The sequence below is a fragment of the Sapajus apella genome, unplaced genomic scaffold (assembly GCF_009761245.1).
Source record: "Sapajus apella isolate SASKATOON/1434 unplaced genomic scaffold, GSC_monkey_1.0 scaffold28, whole genome shotgun sequence".
Classification (NCBI taxonomy): Eukaryota; Metazoa; Chordata; class Mammalia; order Primates; family Cebidae; genus Sapajus; species Sapajus apella.
Window position 1 is genome coordinate 3,763,155 of NW_022436968.1, and position 23,512 is coordinate 3,786,666.

Genomic DNA, 23,512 nt, shown 5'->3' on the forward strand with positions numbered 1-23,512 from the left:
GGCAACACCATCCCTAGAGCTCCTCAATCTGTTTTAGCAGGGAGACACTTCTGGAATCAAATCAGTCCTAATGTTTGGAGTCCTTGCTCACCAAACTTCTGCCAGTCCAGGCATTCTCATCTCTTGAGGGTTGTATTGCTCTCTAAAATTTAACAAAGGAGTCCATAGGAGACAAGCCTCTGAGAGCTAGGTTAATGTCAGACCCCACCAAAGGGATAGCCCTCTCTCAGTATGCTGATGGAAGGAGACTTCTGAGCTCCAGGGCTGAGGACCAGCTACACCCTGATGGTGGTGTCACTTCCAGGATGAGTGCCGCAAGCTACGGACAGTGGCTGGTGACTGGCTAGCCCCCCTGGAGTCACCACTCTGCTTTGCCCTGTACTTTGTCGGCATCGCCTGTCCCGAAAGAAAGCCAGCTGAGGAGAGGAGGAAAATGGCAGATACCACTTGGAATCAGTGGTTTGTCATGAACACAAAAACTCTGGAGTCCCACAGAAGGCTCTGAAGAATTTTTAATCCTCTGGATTTATCTACAGAGCAAATAGAAGCAGGACCAGAAAAAAAAAAAAATCCATTTTGTGTCTGTCATTGTGACTATATTTTGTTGAGCCAGTGTCTCTGGCAAACTTTGTTTATACTACATTTATCACAAACCTAATTACACTCAAAGTCACCTACTATTGGTTTTTATACACTCCACTCAGTCACCAATTGTCTCCAAATTACCAAGCTTGTCTTGTCTGTTGATTATCTTGGTGCCTCTAAAGGATTTGGCATTGCAGTTCACCAGTTCTCTTTTCTCACTAGGCACAATAATGTGGCAATATTAGACCTCACTTCCTATCTCCTCCAGTCCCTCCTTCACTAGTTCCCACTTCCCCTCCTGATCCTAAGTCACTTTTCAGTCTTCAGATCTCTAGTCTCCATCTTTTCCCCCAACAAGTCCCAACCCATTCTGACTACTCAAAACATACTCAATTAATACTTACATATTGAGCAGCTCCTTTGCAGCATGCTACCATCTCCCTCCATGTTACTCAAGCCCATCCTCAACTGGTGTCTTGAACTTTAGATGCATGTCCATAACGGAATTGCTGGACATATACATGCTAATGGCCTACCATTGCCTCCATCAAAGCATAGTACAGCATTTGTGCTTTCTCACAAATCAAAATAGCCTAAACACAGATGACAATTATTGACTCAAGCCCAGATACAGAGTGGATTTCAGGATTCTGCCTTCTTTTCTATCTCTCTCAGCTCTGCTGTCTTCTATGGGTTGTATTAGTTCTCAGGCAGGCTTTTGCATGGGAAGATAATGGTTGCTGTGGTTCCAGGACTCAACTGTGCATCTCAGATGACACAAGAGGACCTCTTTTCCACAGCCACTGAAGAGAAGCTAAGAGTTTTATTCTGACTGATAAATTGCGGTCAGTACCTATCCCAATTCGCAGATGTATGATCACCTGTGATCAGAGTAATGCTGTGAGCTGTTGGTTTAGGGCACGGCTACAGGCTTATTCCTGAACTAGTTACTCTGGCAGGGGAATGTGATTACCATGAGCAGCTTAGGCCAAGCAGAGCCTATGTCTAGAGCCAGAGGTATGGTCAGTCTCACCAAGAGCATGGTTTCTAAATAGTGGAAGAGTGTGGAATGGATACTGGGAAGAAACCAGTAGTTTTAACTATATCTTATTCATTTGGAACCCAGTAAAAAGGGAGAAATCTCTATAGCCATGTTTCCCAGACAGCTAAGGGTTCATTTCTTATGTTTTTTAACCAGTTTGAACAATACAGTTGAAAAGTATATTTTTTATATTTCTGACTTTTAAAAGATGTATACCAAAATATAATTTAACCATTTAATGACAATTTGAGGTCATCAAGATATAAATGTATTATTATACCAATTATAATGCAGTGACTGACCTCAGGGTGACTGACCTCAGGATTACGGAGTTGTGCTTTGCTGTGTCCATTAAACGACTCCAGAACACTCTACACTTTAAAAAATGATATCTCCTGTTTATGACTTTTCTTTTTCTTCCCTTTCTCTAAATTGCTACTTCTAATCTATAGTGGTATTGGAAACCAGATAATAAAACTTTTAAAATTTCAGAAAATTTAAAGTAGAAATGAAATTGCCTAAGAAGAAATATGCCAAAGTGCACACTGTGCAGGCACAGTGCATATTGCCTCCGCATAGGAGCATTAACAGTTTTTGTTTGTTTGTTTGTTATTTTTTTTATAGTGATTAAGAATAACTTAATGATTACACACACATACACAAACGAGTGAATGAAGTAAGTAGGGTTTGTGTGGTGCCTTCAAGTTCCCCAAGTAGAAAAACGTTCCAGCTATTAATTCTTGCAGACTGTGACAACTCTCCTAGCAAATTGGAGGCCTTGTTTTTGAATTTGTGGTTGCCTGGTATATACAGTTAGAGAGCAGAAGCGGTCATGGAAAAGCCAGAACATATCAGGAGGAAGGTCAGCTGCCTATCTACCATGAGACCTTAGCAGGGAGCCTTGACGTGGTAGATCACCCCCAGGCCGAGACTAGACTTCAGTCTTATAAAGAGGGAAATTCAGTCTTGCCTGCACCCCAGGGTTGGACAGATGGTGAGAATGATGACTGAACACCGTGAAAATTCAGAAGCGACAATTTAATAGCAGACAATGTAAAGGAATGTGCTACTCACAAGGAATTTTTCTTCTGCCTTAGAAGCTATATAAGTTACCAAAGTATAATTAGAAGGTAGATTTAGTTAGGGTAAAATTAGAACAAATGATGAAGTGGTATAAGGTTAAAACAGACTGGTGCCTCCATCCATCAACACACTGGGCCACATCTGGCAATCACACCAGACCTAAGCCTCATGCCACTAAATAGTGCTCTTGTGAAACTGCCAAATGTTGTCTCCATGACTCACCATTTTCTTTATTTCATTACCAAACAATTCCTTAAGGAGCCGTTTTTTCTTTAGATATGTTAAGACAATCCCAGGCTATAGATAAAGGTCGTTGTTCTTAAAGTTACTTTTCATACTTCTCTTTATAACTAGAGCAGTTTCTGAGTTCCAGGGCAACCTCATGGTTACACCACACTCTACGTACCACATTCAGCTTCTAACAGAGCTGACAGCCAAACAGAAAAGGGCTCAAATACATAAAAATCTGAACTATCTTCTCCGCAGCTCCTCCACCGAACAAAAGCAGATTCCCAAACTAAGTTTTCAAAACATCACTGTATGCTCATCTTTCACCCTTCTCTCTCTGTTGGTGCCCCGTATTCTTGTGGAGGCCAAGTCTTATTTATTCTTCCTTCTCCACATCTCCCCCATCCATCATTTTCTTTTCACTCCCATTGCCCTACTTCTTTATCTCAATTTGAAATATTGCAATGGCCCAATAGCAGGCATCTGTCTCTTCCCTTTTACTCTTATGGGCATATTATTGCCCTATTAATCTTCAAGAAATTTTCTTATTCAAAACTTTAAACAGCTCCCCATTATGCAAAGAATATGTGGTCCAAGCAAATGCCTTGGACCAGTGCTCAAAGCCCTGCCACATGTGGCCTTCATGTTATGTTTTGGCTTTACCTTCTGTGACCCCTCCACATGGGCGCTCTGTTATCAGCCTTTGTATAATCACTATGAATAAATGAAAAAATTAAATATAAGCAATGTTTATGTTTTGCAATGTAAACCCACAGGAAAGAAGTCTTCAAAATTAATACCAGTAGATACAGTATACAGATTTTCATTTTTATAGTCCATTTGGATTTTTTTTTAATTTTCTGCATTGACTTTTATAGACACATACATACATTTACAGAACATGGTTGGTTATTAGGTAATCTACAGGCATCTACGGTTTCAGTCATGGTTTAGAAAGAAACCTGAAACTGTCCAGTGTAGGTCTTCATCCAATGACACCAGGCAGGCAACACATAACTTACATTAACTTGGGTCTACAGTCATTCAGAAATATCGTGGAAGTTACTGACTCTGACATTTGACTTGGCAGAAACCTACTTATTCCTCATACAGGGTGTGGCCTTGAGGAGCCGATGTGGCCACCTTTCAAAAGGACCCAATACAAAAACGATTTGAACAGTAAAAGAAATATATTGACATGTTTAACTCAGAAGTCCAGGCAAGGCTGTTTCCAAGTGTTCAAACATAGTCTTTGGGAAGCTTCTCTGTATCTTAGCTCTTCATTTCTCCATGCTTCATTCCCCAGGAGAATTTTTCTATATGGAAGCAAAGATGGTCAACAATTGGCATTCCCTAAGGATGCTAAGATATAAAGGATGATGTCACTTTCCTAATCAGTCAGTAAACATCCTACAGTGGGTTCTCATTGGCCCAGCTCAAGTCACATGCCTATTACTGAGCCAATCACTGTGTCAAGTGGTGAAGTTGGGTATGATATTTTTATTACCCAGGACCTTCTCATATACTTTTGCTCCCTTCTGAAGCCAGAGGATGAGATCAACCCCATTGAACTACGTGGACTGAGAAAGGGAGCAAGGTGTTTCTCCAAAAGAAAATCAAGGTGCTGTTATCAGAAGAAGAGAGAACAGAGAAAAGAAAACAAAAGAGTGAATAGTAGGGACAGCTTCTTGCATTTGTGGACATGCCTATTACCTTCTTACTATGATATGTTCATTATGACACTCACAACTTTATATTAAAAATTTAAAATAAACTTTGGCAGTATGCATCAATATTTTCACATATACTTAAGCCAGCAATCTTATTTCTAGAAATAGTAGTAATAGCTTTGTTAATTAAGTGCTTTATTATGTGGCCAACACTGGCCTAAGCAATTTGCATACGTTATTTCATTTAATACAGAACAACCCTAGATGCAAGTGATACTGTCTCCGTTTTTGAGCTCAAGAAGTTAATCTTAGAGAGTTTAAGTGATTGATTCAAGGTTGCACAGCTAATAAGAGGCAAAGCCAAAACTCAGCCTCCAAAGTCTTAGCCACTATTAGTTACTGTTTTCAGAAGTCTCAGTGGCAGTACAGGTATTGATCGATTTACGACCTATGCAACTTACGACCATTCGACTTTACGACCATAATCGCTAGCCACGACTGCTCCGCGTCTGGCAGCGCAAACGTTGCCCAGCTGGGCGTACAACAGCGCGGACCAGCTTCTGGCAGCACTACCATCTCCGCGTGCACCATTTCAACTGTTATCCCAGACTCGGTACAGCAATTTGTGTTTTGTGTCTTGGATATTTTTCATCAACCCCCCCCCAATAAACTTCTTATACATTTTGAAGCAATGGACCCAAACATCAAACGATTTGCAAGGATTGAACGGATGGCGCACGATGTGTTTCATCCGTATCATGAAATTTATGAAGAAAAAAAGAAACATACAATTCAGACAAAGCTCACCATGTTTATGAAAAAACCAACTCCGGTAACCCCAATTGCTGCCTCAGATGACGACATCAACAATCCGCAGCCAAGCACCATCGGCCAATAAAATGTTTCGTACATGTTTATATATTTTGATATGTTTTGCAATTGGGAAAATGTTTCCTATAGTATTTTTTACACCTGTATTTTGTATTTTTGTATGCACCTGTATTTTGTAATTTTGTATGTTTTGCAAATATTAAACCAGTTGTGCTGGTAATGCAGTGTTTTACTTAAACCTGACGAATGTAAAATTAAGAAACAAAATGGTGTAGAGATGATACAAATGGCATAAAATGAACAAAGAAAATTATGATATATAACAATAATGAAAGAAAATTATGATAAAATATGACTTAAAGATTTTTATAACATCATTTCACAGTACTGTACATATAGCCTACTCAACTTATGACCAAATCGTGTTACAACTGGTCTGTCGGAACCAATCGTGGTCTAAGTCGAGCACTAGCCATATAGTCTCATTGATTTATTTGAAGAAAAAATACTATAGGTGAGAAAAGATGTACATCCCAGGATGTTATTTATAAGTATTTGTTCACAAAGCTCAAGTGTGAACTAAAGTATCAATAAATTATGTCAACCTACATATGTCCCCTCATTATCAGTAAATACATACTAAGTTCCTACTTTATAAAATGATAAAAGATTAATGACTTTTTTTGTAAGGCTATGAAATTGCAAGTTTGTTTAAACCAGCTGCCTAAGCTACAAAAGAATTCACAGTCAAGGTTAATCAAACACAATAGGGTCTTGTGCATTGTTTTAAATCTATCACAATGTTAGCTTATTATTAAGGGGAAAAAAATGAATACTTAATCTGTACAGTCACTCAAAACAAATCTCTGTATGAATTAGCTGTCTTCTATCAGGCCAAAGGGAATTTTAGGCTAAATTAATTAACCTTGATGATGCTCAACACTGAAATATTCCATCAAATGGGAACATGATTGGCTTGAGAGACCAGAGAGCTGATGATTTTAATCACTGATCCTAACATGAAAAGCTTCAATTGACAGTCGGAAACCTACAATCTGCCATAGTCCCCCAACTCAGGGCAAAAGACAGACAAAGCAGGACAGCAGCACCAGCCCTGAAGCTAATAAGGAGCTTAGACCACTAGGAAGGACAGCTGGAAAAATAGCCATACTGCTCTAGACTTCTGACACTACTTAGGCTGGATGTGGGGAAAAGGAACCTCAAACTGTATGTATCGCTAATTCATTATTGCCACTTTTTTAAAAAGATGAATATTGATGTAAACAAGGTGAAGTTCTTACTGGACTTTTTTTTTTCTTTTAACCTTTTGTAATACTTAGAAAGATCAATTAGTTTACAATCAGGCTTTTTCCATCATGCCTCCATTTCTCATTACATTCAGGAATGTATCCTCAGCAAATATAGACCTAAAACACTCTTGAAAAGCACATGGAGAAGCTCATTTGCACAAGAGTAATAATTTAGTCCTGTGCACTTCTAATTTGCATAATCCCCTTTCCTTTCTCCCTTCATAACTGTCTTTGATATTTTTTCTCCAAATGACATGGGCTGGGAGAAAAATTAAGCAAGCATCAAAGTTCTGGTGCCTGTGTTCTCAGCTATTACATTAATCTTTAAGATTTTCTTTCCTGTTTATTAAAATCAGTGACTCATCCAACTTTACACATAAATCCATATCGAAGTTAATTAGAATCTCGGAAGTCTAATGTTTGTCTCTGCCTTTATTAATTCCTGGAATCTTGAAGCAAGGCTCTTGTGTGATTGTGGAAGGAAAGGAAGACAGAAGCCAGTAGACATGACCTGCCAGTGATTAACCAGCAGTGTTTGCATGGCAGGTTTCAGAACTGTGCCCAGGCCCCCTCGGTGCAAGGAAGGACCAGATCTCTAAGCAGCCCAGCTGTCAGGTCAGCCTCCTCTGGAATTGGGATTAGCCCTGTCCCCAACCTAAAACAGGAAAGATGGAGAGGTAAGAAGTAAGCAATGAAGAATAGAGCCCTGCTTGCTGACTTCTTTTTCTCTCCCCCCTCCATAATCAGAAAAGCAGCCAATTCTTATAAATTAACCTTCTCTCCTTTCATCATGAAAAGGTTGAAAAAATGTATATCACACAAATTTGAAAAACTTCTCCTGGAGCAGGAAAAAGAAAGTGCAATAAATAATGTGGGTGCAAGGTGGAAATTATCATGCAGCAAGACATTTTTACATTTGGTTTTCTCAAAGTATACCTGGACACAAATGTAGGCAAAGATACATGAGTAGGACAGGGGATTAGGCCTAACACACTTAGTGAGAAACTGACAGCAACAGCTCCAGCACCCAGGATTTTATTGCATATTGATTTTGCTTTAGGAGGTTTGTGTGGAAATCACATAAAACAAACAGAAAACGAATTTTCTTCTCTGAAACTGCTTTTAAAATGTTGGAGAATCTTCCAATGAATTTTTTCTTATTTTAAAACATTAGTTGCATTAATAACATTCCAAAATCTAAACAAAATGCGACAAGAAAGCCAAGAACTCATGCTTATACCACACGAGAGGCTTAAATCACCCACAGATAAGACAAGTTAGGGTTTTAGAGCATAATAAATTTATTTTGCATGAACACATTTGAGACTACTTTTTATGAAGTCATTTAATTCCATGGATGTGTAAGGAGATAATTTCAAGCCCCAGAAAACATAAAACCAGAAAAGTTAATACTGAGTTTAACTCATCATGGAGGGCTCCTTCAGGTGCTCCATCTCCCTGCAAAATATACATCCAACCCAGGAGTTCCAGGAGCCCTTCGCAATCCAGGGGGCCCCCACTTTTCTGCCGGTGTACCCCTGTCTGCTCCGAGCTCAGGAGCAGCCCTGCTGCTCTTACAGGCCTAGCAGTAAACACACAAGCTGGCAACCTTCTGAATCCTCAGCTGAGTCTAGCAGGGCAAGGGGTTGAATAATGTCTCCTTTGGTTCCAGGTGTTTGAGCCTGTGTTTGAGGAATCTCAGAGCAACAATCTCAGAGCGACCTTGAGCTCTATTGTGTTACACAGGTTTCTGAGTCAGCCCTTTCCCTTTTTCCCCAAAGCGCTCTCCTTCCTCAGGACCCAGCCAGCATGCAGGGCTACGGATGGACTCTGGGAACAGTCACTGCATTGTACCCAATGCCTCCTCTTGCCCTGTTAAGGAAGGATTTGTTCTGGGTCAAGTTCCACATGCCCACATCTTCTTCTCCCAGGATATTTCTCACCCTTTCCCACCACCTTCCTCTCCCACTCAAATCACATCTATTGGGCAGTCTCACCAGGGGGCCCTGCAAGGCCAGGTGTAAACAAGCTGAAGTTCCTACTGGACTTCATTTTTGTTTTTTTTTCTTTTCCTTTTAACCTTTTGTAATACTTAGAAAGATCAGTTCATTTATGATCGGGCTCCAGCCTTGGGCCTAGCTAGACTTCTCTTCCTAGGAAGCTCTTCTGCCACCAATCAACAATAAACACAGACAAGCTTGAAACCCTAGGTGTGTTGATAATCCCAAGGAAGGATCCAGAAAAAGAACAGGAAGGTACCAGGCAGCACCGAGAACACTTTCACTCCCACTGAGCAGCAGCCACCACATTGCTTTGAATCAATAATCAATGGGTGTTTCATGCCATTTCACAGCATGGCTAAATCGTAGGGATGGGGGTCTGCACAGACGTCTCAAATGTGATAAAATTTGTCATGTAAGAGTGAGTAAAACCAGACCTATGCTTCAGAATTCACATAGCCAAGTTCATGTTCTCTGACAGCTCCATCACATTTCTACTCCAACCCATTACTGCTTATTCCCTTTGGGACACTACTGAGAGTTATTTCCCTGCATCCTTTGGCCCTTCCTTCCCCAGATGCTGCATTTCAGCTTCCTCTTCACTTTTCAGTGCTCTCCCAATCCTGCTCTTAAAAACTTACTTTTGTTTTGTATGAAACAAAATAATAAACGCCAAATTTCAACACACCCTCTGTGCAGCACTGATCCACCACATTCAAATGAGGGGTTTATTTTGATTCAATGTGTATAAGATACATCATACATACAGAGGACTCATGTTTTTGCAGGGATAGGGTCTAGTCAGCATATAGAATAAAACCATGCATTGCCTAAATTTTTTTAAGTTTCTTTTAAGTAACTTGGGATGCATAGTTTTATGTATACAGTCCTATACAATAAAATAAATCCCTTACAAATGATCCCACTTACTATAACAGAGACATTAAAAATATAATTTTCAAAATTTTATATTTCTAGGAAAAATGAGTGAGAAGTGAGTATTCTTTATTGAGTTCTGGGTAAAGCAGTCGCTTTACATTATTTTAAAAATAAAAAGATATGTGTGTTTTGAAAGGCTAGAGTCGGCCGGGTGTGGTGGCTCACGCCTGTAATCCAAGCACTTTGGAGGCCAAGATGGGCGGATCACCTGAGGTCGGGAGTTCGAGACCAGCCTGACCAACATGGTAAAACCCCGTCTTTAAAAAAAAAAAAAAGAAAAAAAAGAAAGGCTAGAGTCCCATAGAGCAGCAAAATGCTGCCAAGAAACATGTCAGATCCAAGACAACCCAGGGGAGCCCCAGTTGTTGGTGTCATGGTGGACGCACTATTAAAATGAATTTTTTTTTATTTCTTTCTCACTTCTGTCTTGTTTTTATTGGTTTTTGTTGGCTTGCTTGTTTGCTAAACTAAGTACTCTTAGTGAATTCTTATAAATTAAATGTGTATGAAATGCAACATCACTGCAGAGGGAAAAATATTCATCAGGTTGATTATTCAGCAATGTTCGCTTACTCAAATATTTAATCTAAATATGAAGTTAGGTTCCTTTTTACCAGGGGATTTGAGTCCTCCTGTTATCACTGGTGCCACAAAACCATGTGTCCATACAAACACATGCACATCTGCATGTTCATGGTACATACACGCTCACACTCAAGCAGCCGCACAACCACCGCCAAGAGGGCAGTGAATGACACGTCGCCCTCCAAAACCTCCAATCAATGATGAATCAACGTCTTCCCACTAGTTGGTAAACTCTTTGGTGTCTGTGACCCCACATAACTCCCTCCAACATGGCAAGCCATCACTCCCACTGCCCTGTGTCCCTGTGGGTGCCCTATTGTCACTAGCTCCTTGGCTCCATCCGCACCGTTGTCTCACTGGGTCCCTGCTGTGCATTCTACTGCCCTCCTTGCTGCCAGCATTTTGCAGCCACCACCTTGCTGCCTCCAGCGCTGCTGGCAGCTTCTTTTATTGCTGCATCTATTGAGAAAGCCAGTCCTGCAGCTGTTTCCCTTCCCTAGAAACACAAAAAATGGAGAAGAAAACAAGGCAAACTCAGGAACGAGTCAGCTCTCTCTCCTTCAAAAGTCCAAGATGTGAATTCCTCGTTTGTATGGAGTCTCAATAATCCCACATCACAAAGGTAGGAGGAGGCCTTCCCAGCACTAGTGTTTATTCCAGGTTAGTGGATGGCAGGAAAATCATTAACACGAAATAACAACAAATATTTACGTAGCACTTAGACAATTCTAGGAACTGTTTTAAGTGCTTGGCACACGTTAACTTATTTAAGGCAATTATTATGCCAGTCCCTTTCAATGTTAAAAGCATGCTTATACCTGCTTTGGCCTCCTAGCCCCAGATCTAAACTTTCCAACAGAAGGGAAATCCTTTGCTCTCCTGTCATTACCTGGAGTGATAGTTCCATCTTCCCACTCAGGATATAAGATTGTGTGAGGTTAATACCTGGCTTCTCCCAAATTCTGAGCATTCCTAGATTGTTAGATCACAGTAAGGTTTAGGTTTCTCAGGGCAGATAATGTGTCCATTCAAATTTTTAAACTTTAAAAAAAAAATGAAAATAAATACAAGATAGAAAAATATAATAAACCCTTTTATACTAGTCCCTAATCCTTAATAATTATCATCTTATCTTACTTCATCTATACCCCCACCTACAGGACTATTTTGAGGCAAATAACTAACATCCTGTCATTTCATCTTGGGTGACAGGGTGCATTGTCAATAGGAAGCAATATTTTGAAAGGAATTCTTTTTTCTGGGTAGAAGTTATCAACAGGAGGTTTAAAATATTCAGTAAGGCCGGGCGCGGTGGCTCAAGCCTGTAATCCCAGCACTTTGGGAGACCGAGGCGGGTGGATCACGAGGTCAAGAGATCGAGACCAGCCTGGTCAACATGGTGAAACCCCGTCTCTACTAAAAATACAAAAAAATTAGCTGGGCATGGTGGTGCATGCCTGTAATCCCAGCTACTCGGGAGGCTGAGGCAGGAGAATTGCCTGAACCCAGGAGGCGGAGGTTGCGGTGAGCCGAGATCGCGCTATTGCACTCCAGCCTGGGTAACATGAGTGAAACTCCGTCTCAAAAAAAAAAAAAAATATTCAGTAAATCATGCTATCAGCAGATATGCTGTCATCCAGGCTTCATTTTCCCGTTTATAGAGCACAGACAGAGTAGAGTTAGCATAATTCTTGAGGGCCCTAAGATTTTTAGAACAGTAAATGAGCATTGGCTTCTTCTCTCTAGCTATGAAGGTCCTAGACGGCATCTTCTGTCAGTAGAAAACTCTTTTGTCCAATCATCCTTCAGTATTGCCTCCAGGGCCGTCTACATATACCCAAATACATACGTACTCAAGTCCCACAGTCAGCTCTGTGGAACCTGCATATATGAAAGGACAGCCTTCTATATATGTGGGTTTCACATCCACGAATACTGTATTTTCAATCTGCATTTGAAAATAATTAATGTAAAAGTGAACCTGCACGGGTTCAAACCATGTTGCTCAAGGGTCAACTGCATTGAAAATCTGTTGCTTAATGTAGCCACCTGTCTTACTCTGTGTTGCTATCAAGGAATATCTGACACTGGGTAATTTACCAAGAAAAGAGGTTTATTTGGCTCATGGTTCTGCAGGCTGTACAAGAAGTATGTTGCCAACATCTGCTTCTAATGAAGAGCTCAGGAAGCTTCCCCTCACGGCTGAAAACAAAGGGGAGCTAGTGTGTGGAGATCATATGTCAAGAGAGAAAGCAGGAGAAAGGGAAGGTGCCAGATGCTCGCAGAAACCAACAGAACAAGAACTTACTTATTTCCACAAGCATTGCACCAAGTCTATCTTAAGGAATCTGCCCCCATGACTCAAACACCTCCTATTAGACCCCATCTCCAACACTGGGGAACAAATTTCAACATAAGGTTTAGGGTGACAAACATCCAAACTATAGCACCACCTTCATCAATTAATTATCTTAGCCAGATGTTGCGGAGAACTTGCCGCAGCTTCTACATGAGCACTCGCTGTTGTACCTTGCACTTTAATGTTATGGACCTGGTTTATTTCCTTAAATGTTATAAACTGACCTCTGCTAGCTTCTGACTCTTCTGCAGCTTCCTCACCTCTAGCAGCCTACACAGAATTGAAGAGCGTTAGGACTTATTCCGGATTAGGTTTTGGCTTAAGGGAATGTTATAGCTGGATTGATCTTCTATACAGACCACTAAAATTTTCTGTATATCAGCAATAGGCTGCTTCACTTTTTTTTAATCATTCATGTATTCCCTGGAATAGCACTTTTAATTTCAAGAACTTTTCCTTTGCTTTCACAGCTTGGCTAACACGTTGGTGCAAGAGGCCTAGCTTTGGCCATCTTTGTTTTTTGACATGTATTCCTCATTAAGCCTAAGCATTTCTAGCTTCTGATTTAAAATGAAAGAATGCCATTCCTCCTTTCACTCGAACATTTACAGACAATTGTAGGGTTTGTAATTGTCCTAGTTTCAGTATTGTGTCTCAGAGATTAGGGAGGCCCGAAGAGAGTTAATGGCATGTTGGTGGAGCAGTCAAAACACACACAGTATTTATCGTTTGCCTTCTTTTATGGGCATAGTTTATGGTGCCCCAAAATAATTACAATGGCAACATCAAAGATCATTGATGACAGGTCATCATAATAGATATAATAATATATAATATTTGGTTGGGGTAAAAGTCATTGTGGTTTTTGCCATTACTTTTAATGTAATAGATACAATAATAATAAATAATGATAATACAATAAGTTTGAAATATTGAAAGAATTTACCAAAATGTGGCACAGAGACACAAAGTGAGCCCATGCTGTTAGAAAAATGGTGCCTAGACTCTTGTTCAATGCAGGATTGCCACAAGCCTTCAATCTGCGAGGAGCACAGTAACTGTGAAGTGAAATTAAATAAGGTATGCCTGTATATAAGTGTATGTATATATAATACATAATCAAATGCATTTTTGCTATTGTTATTTTGAAAAAATGTATCTTTTAAATCAATTAAGAATAAGAACAATAAAAGTGTTTGTTTGTTTGTTTTTTGAGACAGAGTTTGCTCTTGTTGTCCAGGCTGCAGTGCAATGTCTCATTATCGGCTCACCGCAGCCTCCGCCTCCCGGGTTTAGGCAATTCTCCTGCCTCAGCCTCCTGAGTAGCTGGGATTCCAGGCATGAGTCACCACACCCAGCTAATTTTGTATTTTTAGTAGAGACAGGGTTTCTCCATGTAGGTCAGGCGGGTCTCAAACTCCCAACCTCAGGTGATCTGCCTGACTCCACCTCTCAAGGTGCTGGGATTATAGGCACCCAGCCAGAACAGTATTTTACCTTCATTTTTTCACCTTTGGTGCTTTTCCTTTCTTTATGTAGATTTAAGTTTCTGACCTATATCCTTTTCCTTCTCTCTAAAGAACTGGTTTTGACATTTCTTGTAAGACAGGTTTAGTGGAAACAAATTCTCTAAATTTTTGTTTATGAAAGCATTTCTCATTTATTTTTGAAGGATAATTTTGCAGAGTATGAAATTCTAGATTGGTGGGTTTTTCTCTCAATGCTTTAAATAATTCGCTCCACTCTCATTTTGCATTTTTGTTACAATGTTTTGGGTCTCTGGTATTTCTTTTTGTTTTTTTCTTAGAATTTCCATTTCTTTCTTACACATTGCTCATCTGGTTATTTCATGCTGTCTACTTTAACCATTAGAGTCCTTAGCATACTAATCATAGTTGTTTTAAATTCCTGGTTTGGTAAATCTCATATCCTTGTCATGTCTGAGTCTGGTTCTAATATTCACTATTATATCAAACTGTGCTTTTTGCCTTTTAGTATGCCTTGTCATTTTTTTTTTTTTTTCTGAGACGGAGTCTCGCTCTGCTGCCCAAGCTGGAGTACAGTGGCATGATCTTAGCTCACTGCAACCTCCACCTCCCGGGTTCAAGTGATTCTCCTGCCTCAGTTTCCCAAGTAGCCTGAGACTACAGGCACACACCATCAGGCCCAGCTAATTTTTGTATTTTTAGTAAAGATGGGGTTTCACCATGTTGGCCAGGATGGTCTCCATCTCTTGACCTCATGATCCGCCCCCCTCTGCCTCCCAAAGTGCTGGGGTTACAGGGACACAGCCACCTTGTCATTTTTTAGTGATAGCCAGACATGATTGACTGAGTAAAAGAAGCTGCTGCAGTAATAGAGACCTTCAGTAATACAGTGGAAAGGCAAGGTGATGGGGTAGAGGAAGCATTCACTAGTCCTATAATTAGGTTTTGGCCTGTTAGTGAGCTTTTGCCCCCTGCAGTGTGAACTTCACAAGAGCTTCTCGGTTCCCCCTGCCCTGCCTAGGTAGGATAGGATGGCTAGAGAGGGCTGGGTTTGGGAATTTCTCTCCCCAAGATAGTTAGTCTCTGAGAAATCCTCAGTAAGTTAGGCTGTGGTTAGTTTCTTCTGAGGGCAGAACGTATTAGGAAGAACAGAATTCTTCTCTGGTTTATTTCAAAATGGCTACTTTTCCCTTCCCTCTGCCAGAAGCAGAAGAGGATTTTTCTTTGATATCTATTATGAAAACCTGGTAAAGCTCCAGGAGATAAAACTCATGAATGTGTGGGAGCCCCTCACTGACTGGATTTTCCTGGAGTTTTTAATCTCTCAGACTTGGCCCTCTGAGCTTCCAGCAAATAATCCATTACAGTTCAAGTTTTCCTACCCTGCACTGGTTTCCATGGAGGTTTCTGCTCCTGGTTTTTGCTCTGGTAAGTTGTGATTCTTTGCATTTGCTTGTCTCTACAAAGATACAGGGCAATGGTTTGCTCTATGACCTCACTGTTCTTACAGTAAGATCTAAGAAGAGTTGTTGACTTTTCAGTTCGTTCAGCTTTTTACTTGTTGTTAGGGTAGAGTGGTGACATCCAGGCTCCTTAAATGTTAAACTGGAAACTGGAACAGATCATAAGAGGTATCTCCAAAATATTAGGACTCTTCAACATAGCCAACAAGCCATGTCACACTGGGAAGAAAGTGACCCATTTCTTACTATCATCAATATCTAATCACAGTACAGATTTTCCCAAATATCCATTGAATACTTTTATCCAGTGGAGTTTTTCACAACAAAATTCAGATAAGGTCCACACATTGCATTTAATTTATGTTTCCCTTGAATGGACTTTCCACAATCATCACCCCATTAATTTCCTTGCAACAAATAACCTTGAAGAAACATGGCTGTTAGTCTTGTCGGGTTTCAAACATTGTTTCCCATGGGATTATTTAACTTGCTCTCTGTACTCTAATTTTTATGAACTGATAGATATAGAGGGCTGAATACAGTCAGGCTCAATTCTTTATTTTTTTCTTTTTTTTTTTTTTTTTTTTTTTTTTGTTGGGGTTTTACTCTTTTTTTCCAGGTTGGAATGCAATTTCAGCTCACCACAACCTCTGCCTCCAGGTTCAAGTGACTCTCCTGCCTCAGCCTCACCAGTAGCTGGGATTACAGGCATGCACCCCCACGCCTGGTTAATTTTATATTTTTTAGTAGAGAATGGGGTTTCTCCACGTTGGTCAGGCTGGTCTCGAACTCCCAACCTCAGGTGATCTGCCCACTTCGGCCTCCAAAAGTGCTGGGATTACAGGCATGAGGCCATGCCCAGACAGTCTCAATTCTTGAAAGAATACTAGTGTTAGTTCTTCTTATTGCTTCATATCAGGAGGTGCATAATGTCTGGTTGCCTAGTGTTTTGTGACTGATCAAGGTGGTTCTGAATTGTCAACTAGATCCATTTATTAGAAAGTACTCATCAATTTTCCAAAATGATTTAGAAGACATTGGTGATCATTTCTTAGATTCATTATTTCATTAGAAGTAGCAAAATGGTGATATTATAACATTGTCATTCTTCTTAATTTATTAGCTGGAATTTCTTATAAAAAATAACTTTTTCATACAAACTATTAGATTGCCCTGAGGCATGGTTTTTATAAGAAAGACAATTTAAATATTCTATTATTCTTTTTTTCTGTTTTTCAGAATAATGAGTTTTCTGTGTGTGTTTTGAGTATATACATATACATATATATATATATATATATATATTTTGAGACAGGGTCTTGCTCTTTTATCCAGGCTGCAGTGCAGTGGCAGGAACATGGCTCACTGAAGCCTTGATCCCCTGGGCTCACAGGACCCTCTCACCTCAGCCTCCGCAGTAGCTAGAGCTATGATGGCATACACCACCACACCTAGCTAATTTTTTTTAATTTTGTGTAGAGATGGGGTCTTGCCATGTTGTCAAGGCTGGTCTCAAACTCCTGGAATCAAGCAAGCTTCCCAATCAGCCTCACAAAGTGTTAAGATTACAAGTATGAGGCATCACACCTGGTGAAATATAATTTTAAACTCACAAATTTTAATATGAATTTCAATTTATCACAATTGTTATTTTGGTATATACAATTTCCCATCTTTGGCAAGAAATAATCCCTTCAAATTGGCTCCTAAGTCCTTGGAAATGCAGTATTTTTTAAGAGTTTCCTTTCTTTCAGGTTCAACAAGTTGGTTTCAGCTCAACTCAGACATTTCCTGCCATTTCTCCAAGGAGTTCTTATTCCTTTTAGCAGAAAATTGCAAAAGAGACTATAATCCGGGTTCTAAGGGTGCTCATTACTGATTTTCAAAAAACAAGGCTAGAAAATGTGCTTCTGTAAAGGAAATACATTATGATTTTATAATGATATTTGCAATTCAAATTTGTAATTATAAATGTAATGTATTACTTTACTTAGCATCTTTGATCTTGTATATATATAGTTTCTTGATTCCAAATATTAACAAAATTGCATGTTATTTATCCTGCAAAATATATATAATAGATTCAGAATAACAATATTAAAAAATACTATTTAATATTAATAGTATTAATAAATTAATTGTATTTTAAATTCATTTTTATTTTTCAATTCATTTTCATTCCTTAAGGCATGTCCACTAAAAATGCATCGACAAATGACTGTGTTTTAAAAATACTTGAAGTAATTCTCCTTTGTGCTTTAGGACACCAACACAGTTTCATTTATTTCATTTTGCTTTTGCTTTGGATATATAGTTATGCACCTCATAGCATTGCTTCAGTCAACAATGGACCACAATGAATCATGTATGCCCTGGTGGTTCCATAAGACTGTAATGGAGCAGGAAAATTCCTATCACCTAGTAACGTCGTAACTGCAGTGACATCATAGCTGTCTTAATGGTATAGCACAATGCATTACCCATGTAAATCTATGATTAAGAAAGAAACAAACTGAGTAAACCATCATGGACCTATTTCTGAGAAGAATGACACCTCCTCAAAAAGAGCCTCAGGCAAGTCCTTCAGGAAGCATTCCAGAAGGCATTGCTATCATAGGAGATGACAGCTCCATGTATGTTATTGCCCCTCGAGACCTTCCAGTGGGACAAGATGTGGAAATGGAAGACACTGATATTAGTGATCCTGACCCTGTGTATGTGTAGGCTAATATGTGTGTGTCTTAGGTGTTTTTTTTTAAGCTTTAAAAGAAAAGAATAAATAAATAAATTTGAAAAAATTTTAAAAAGCTAATAGAATAAGAATGTAAAGAAAATATTTTTGTACACCTGTACAATGTGCGTTTTAAGCTAAGTGCTATTACAAGAGTTAAAAACTCAAAAAAAAATTTAAAAAGTGTGCAAAGTAAAAAAGTTACAGTGAGCTAATTCATTATTGAAGAAAATGATTTTTAAAATAAATTTAATGTAGCCTAAATGCTTATAAATTCTGCAATTGTGTAGCAGAATGTCCTAGGCCTCCACATTCACTCACCACTCACTCACTGACTCATCCAGAGCAACTTCCAACCTCTGAGCTCCATTCCTGGTAAGTGCCTTATGCAAATGTACCATTTTTTGACGTGTATAGTGTGTTTTTACTGTACCTTTTATGTATAGATACACAAATGTTTACCATTGTGTTACAATTGCCTACAGTATTCGGTACAGTACAGTACAGTAACATGCTACACAGGTTTGTAGCTTAGGAGTGATAGGCTACATTATATAGCATAGGTGTGTAGTAGGTATATTCTATGATGTGGGCACAGGGATAAAATTGCCTAATGGCATCATTTCTCAGAACACATCCCTGTCATTAAATGACACATCACTGTATAAGTATTTTTTTATCTTGATTATAAGTGTGCACATGTGTGTAGAATATTTACATGGTTCTAAAGTTCTAGCTACAAAACAAAGTAAATTTAGAGAAACCTAACTTCCATCTGTGTCCCCTCTCCTTCCTCTAAGAAATCATTATTAGTGGTTTCTTATTATTTCATTTCTGAAATAAAAGTAAAATACATATTTATATTCTCCCTTTATTAAATAAGAGGTAGAATATTAACTGTTCTGCACCTTGTTTTGTTTTGTTTTTTTCACTTAACAATATATCCGAAAGATGATTTTATGGAAGTATAAAAATATCCTACCCCTGTTGGAGCTGCTTAGTATTCCACGGGGTGCATGCACTGTAGTATGTTCAACCATTCCTGAGTTAGTGGACATCTGAGTTGTTTCCAGTCTTTAGCTATTATAGACAATGCTTCAGTGAACACGTCTTTTCATATTTGTGCCATTGTATCTTTGGTTTTGTATCAGTTAGCTTTTGCTATGTATAGCACACTACCTCAGAACTTAATGGCATAAAGCAACAATCATTCATTAGCTCAAGATTCTGTAGGTCAGCAATTTTGGCAGAGCTCAGTGCTGTCCTTCTGTTGTTCTCATTCATGTGACTGAAGTCAGCTGGCAGCTCAGCTGGAGCTGGATAGTCTAAGACGGACTCATCCATGTGTCTGGTGTTAGCAGGCTGTGAGCCAAAGTTTCTCAAGTGACCTCTCATCCTCCAGCAGGCTAGCTAGTACTCATTTATATGGTCTCTTGGCAGTCTCAGGGCTCCAAGCACATCAAGAGAGAGCAAGCTCAACACCCAAGCACTTTTCAAGCTTCTATGGGCATCAAGTTCAGTACTGTCATTTTGATCAGCAGGCCACATGGACAAACCCACTGTCAGTAGAAAAGAGGACTAACCAAAAACGTGCAAACATGTCACCCTTCTTCCAGGGGAGGGGTACACTACCAACCATTTGCAAATCATCTACCGTGGAGAGACATTACTAAACGTGGGTGATGTGGTTTGGATATTTGATATTTGTCTCCTCCAAATCTCATGTTGAAATATGATCCCCACTGTTGGAGATTCAGCCTTAGGTGAGGTGTTCGGGTCATGATAGTGGATCCCTCATGAATGGTTTGGCACTTTCTCAGTAGCAGTGAGTTTATGTGAGAGCTGGTTGCTTAAAAGAGCCTGGTATTTCTCTTACTCCATCTCGTCATGTAGTATACTGGCTCCTCTTCTCTTCCACCATGACCAAAAGCTTCCTGGGCCTCATCAGAAGCTGAGCAGATGCTAACAGCCATGCTTGTACAGCTTGAAGAACCATGAATAAAATATACCTCTTTTCTTTATAAATTACCCAGCCTCGGATGTTTCTTGATAGCAATACAAAAGGACTAATACAGCAGGTAACAGGGCAAATTCAAATGTAAAATTGCCAAATTCCCCCATAAAGAGATTATACAGTTTTGCATTTCCTCCATAAGTGAATGTTTCTGTTCCAATAGTGTTACCAAGAGAGTATTTTTTTTTTCTTTGCTTTTTCTTTTTTTGAGATGGAGTTTCTCTCTCGTCACCCAGGTTGGAGTGCAGTGGTACAATCTCGGCTCACTGTAACCTCTGCCTCCAGGTTCAAGCAATTCTCTCCTGCCTCAGCCTCCCAAGTAGCTGGGATTACAGGTGTGCACCACCAAACCCGGTAACTTTTTGTATTTTTAATGGAGACAGGGTTTTACCATGTTAGCCAGGCTGGTATCAAACCCCTGACCTCAGGTGATCCACCCACCTTGGCCTTCCAAAGTGCTGAGATTATAGGCATGAGCCACTGCATCCAGCCAAGAGAGTATGTTTTCAAACTTTCATACTTTTTCCAATCTAAAAGTGAATAATGGTATGAGTGGTATTTTAATTTATATCTTTCATTATAAGTGAAGTTGAGCGTCTTTTTATAAACTTAAGGGCCATTTGAACTTTTTTTCTGTGAGCTGTCCGTATGTTTTGTCCATTTTTCCATAGTGTGTTTTGTCTTCTCTATTTTTAAAAGTTCTTTTTATGTTAGAAATATTAGCCCTTTGTGATATTACACATATTTTTCTTAATTGCCATTTTATTTTTTAACACGTAAATGTAGTCAAAGTGATCAATCTTTCCTTTAATGCTTCTGGACTTTAAGAAAATTTTCTTCATTCTTAATAGAATTCGCCCATGGTTTTTTCCTGTTTGTGTGGGGGTTAGGGAGAGTATCCAGTTATCCCAATATCCAAGAGTCCATATTTTCCCTGTTCATCTGATACCACTACTACTGTACACTTAAATTTGATTAATTGGGTCTGTAATAAGGTGACATTGAAAGTATGACTAATCTCAGGTAAAAATGTAGTCAAATTCCATATTTTTGTTCTCCATCTTCCCCTCTGCATACACCTCTTTCAAAACTAACTCCAATTCTAGCTCCTCTATGAAGCACAGTCCAATGTCAGCAGCAGCCTCAAAGTTCACTATTGCTCAGTCATAACAGTATGGGCTTCCGTATGTTAGACTTGGTTGCCACCTAATTGTGTGATCTCATGCAAGCTACTCAGTTCTCATGGGGATAACAAAACCTCCCTCTCAGCGTCATTTGTAGGTAATTCACTAGCATAATACTTGGCATACAGTTAGTGCTCAACAAAGAATAGGAAGCCCATTAAAGAAGTGGAAGAAGATCCTTAAACAACTGATGAGAAAGAAAAGCAAAGACCTGATATGCATATGACTCAGAAATGTGGCATTCAATACAGAAACAGCTCTGTTGGCAGTGATAATGTGTCGTGTTTGTGTACATATGCGCACTTGCACATAGACTGGGAAAGAACACGACTATATTTTTTTAGTTTCACTCAGGAATGCTTCTTTGTAGACTCGGGGTGGGGGTTGGAGTGGGAGGAGGGAGGGTCTTTGCTTGACAAGTAACTTACACTCTCTGGCTATGCCAATTCTGAATGCTAACCTAGGAGGACAAGATCCTGAGAAGGCACTTCAGCTCAGTTCATGTCTTAAGAAAATCAGAGCTTAAGAATCAGTATGTGCTGAAGAACTGAGCATCAACCTGTAAACACTGAAGTTCCAGGATACCCCCTCTACTCCTGGCACTCTATCTCTGAGGACTTCATATCCCGCCCTGCCACAGGCTTCTTCTCTTGCTTAGAGCTCTTCAGGGCAGGGGAGTCGTGTGCCAACTCTTTTTAGCCAGTCCTTGGAAGGCACGGCCTCCTTCATTTCAGCAGTTTCTGCCCCAGATGTCAAAGATGACAGGTGTAAATCTCGATGGAAAAAAAGAGCTGGAGCTAAGTTGAAACAGGAAAAGAATAAAGTACCAAGGTCTTGGAACTACATTTAGGATACTTGAGGGAGCTAAGTTTGGCTGTACTGTGGCATAGTTGAGAGTTATAAAACTTGGAGAAATCCAGAGATGACTTTGGCACACATGAAATTTTCTTTTCAGATAAGAATGTTTTTAAAGTATCAGAAGAGTGGTGGAAGCTGGGGCCATGGAAAGAGAGATTGACTGGGGAAGGCACATGAGAGGCTTCTAGAGTGACAGCAATGTTCTGTATCTTGATAGAGGTTGTTATATAAGCCTAGTTAGGCATTTGTTAAAACTTACTAATGCACACGTAAGATTTGTACATTTCTTTGTGAATTTTACCAAAAAAAAACTGAAAAATACTGAAGTCTAAGGAATAGGCATGTTGCAGTATTTAGGGAAAACTGTACCGATGTCTGTAGTTATCTAAAAATGTATTAAAAATGCATCAACGGCTAGCTGGGCACGGTGACTCGTGCCTGTAATGCTAGCATTTCGGGAGGCTGAGGCCGGAGGATCACCTGAGCCCAGGAGTTCAAGACCAACCTGCGGCAACATGATGAACCCCTTCTCTACCGAAAATACAATAATTAACTGGGAGTGGTGGTTCTCCCCTGAAGTCCCAGCTACTCAGGACCCTGAGGTGGGAGAATCACCTCAACCTGGAAGGCAGAGGTTGCAGTGAGCCGAGATCACACCACTGCAGTCCAGCCTAGGTGAGAAAGAGAGACTCTGTCTCAAAAATAATAATTAAAAATGTATTAATAGGATGCACAGATATGTGACAGTGGCAAAATCCAGGTGGTGAGTATATAGATGTGTACACTAAAATTCTTCCAACATGGCTATATGTTTAAAATTTTTAATAAAATGTTGGGAAGTTATCCAATACTATAGTTATCAGAAGCCAACAAATTACTCCACACCTCTGGGCGCATAGCCATCCTGAGGGCTGTCACTGGGAACAGAGAGTTCCTTCCAGTATGCTCTCTGCCTGGCTCTAAGCAAGCCACTGACCTCCTTTCTGACACCAACCTGGACCCACAAGTTCTCCGCACTTTCATCATCTTGTCCCTGCTGGGCAGAGGTGAATGGAAAAACACCACAGTGTACTCAGCTAGTGGGCAGATCTTTGTAACGAAGACCCAACCCTACATGCTTTCATGGTAAATTGTCAGCATAAG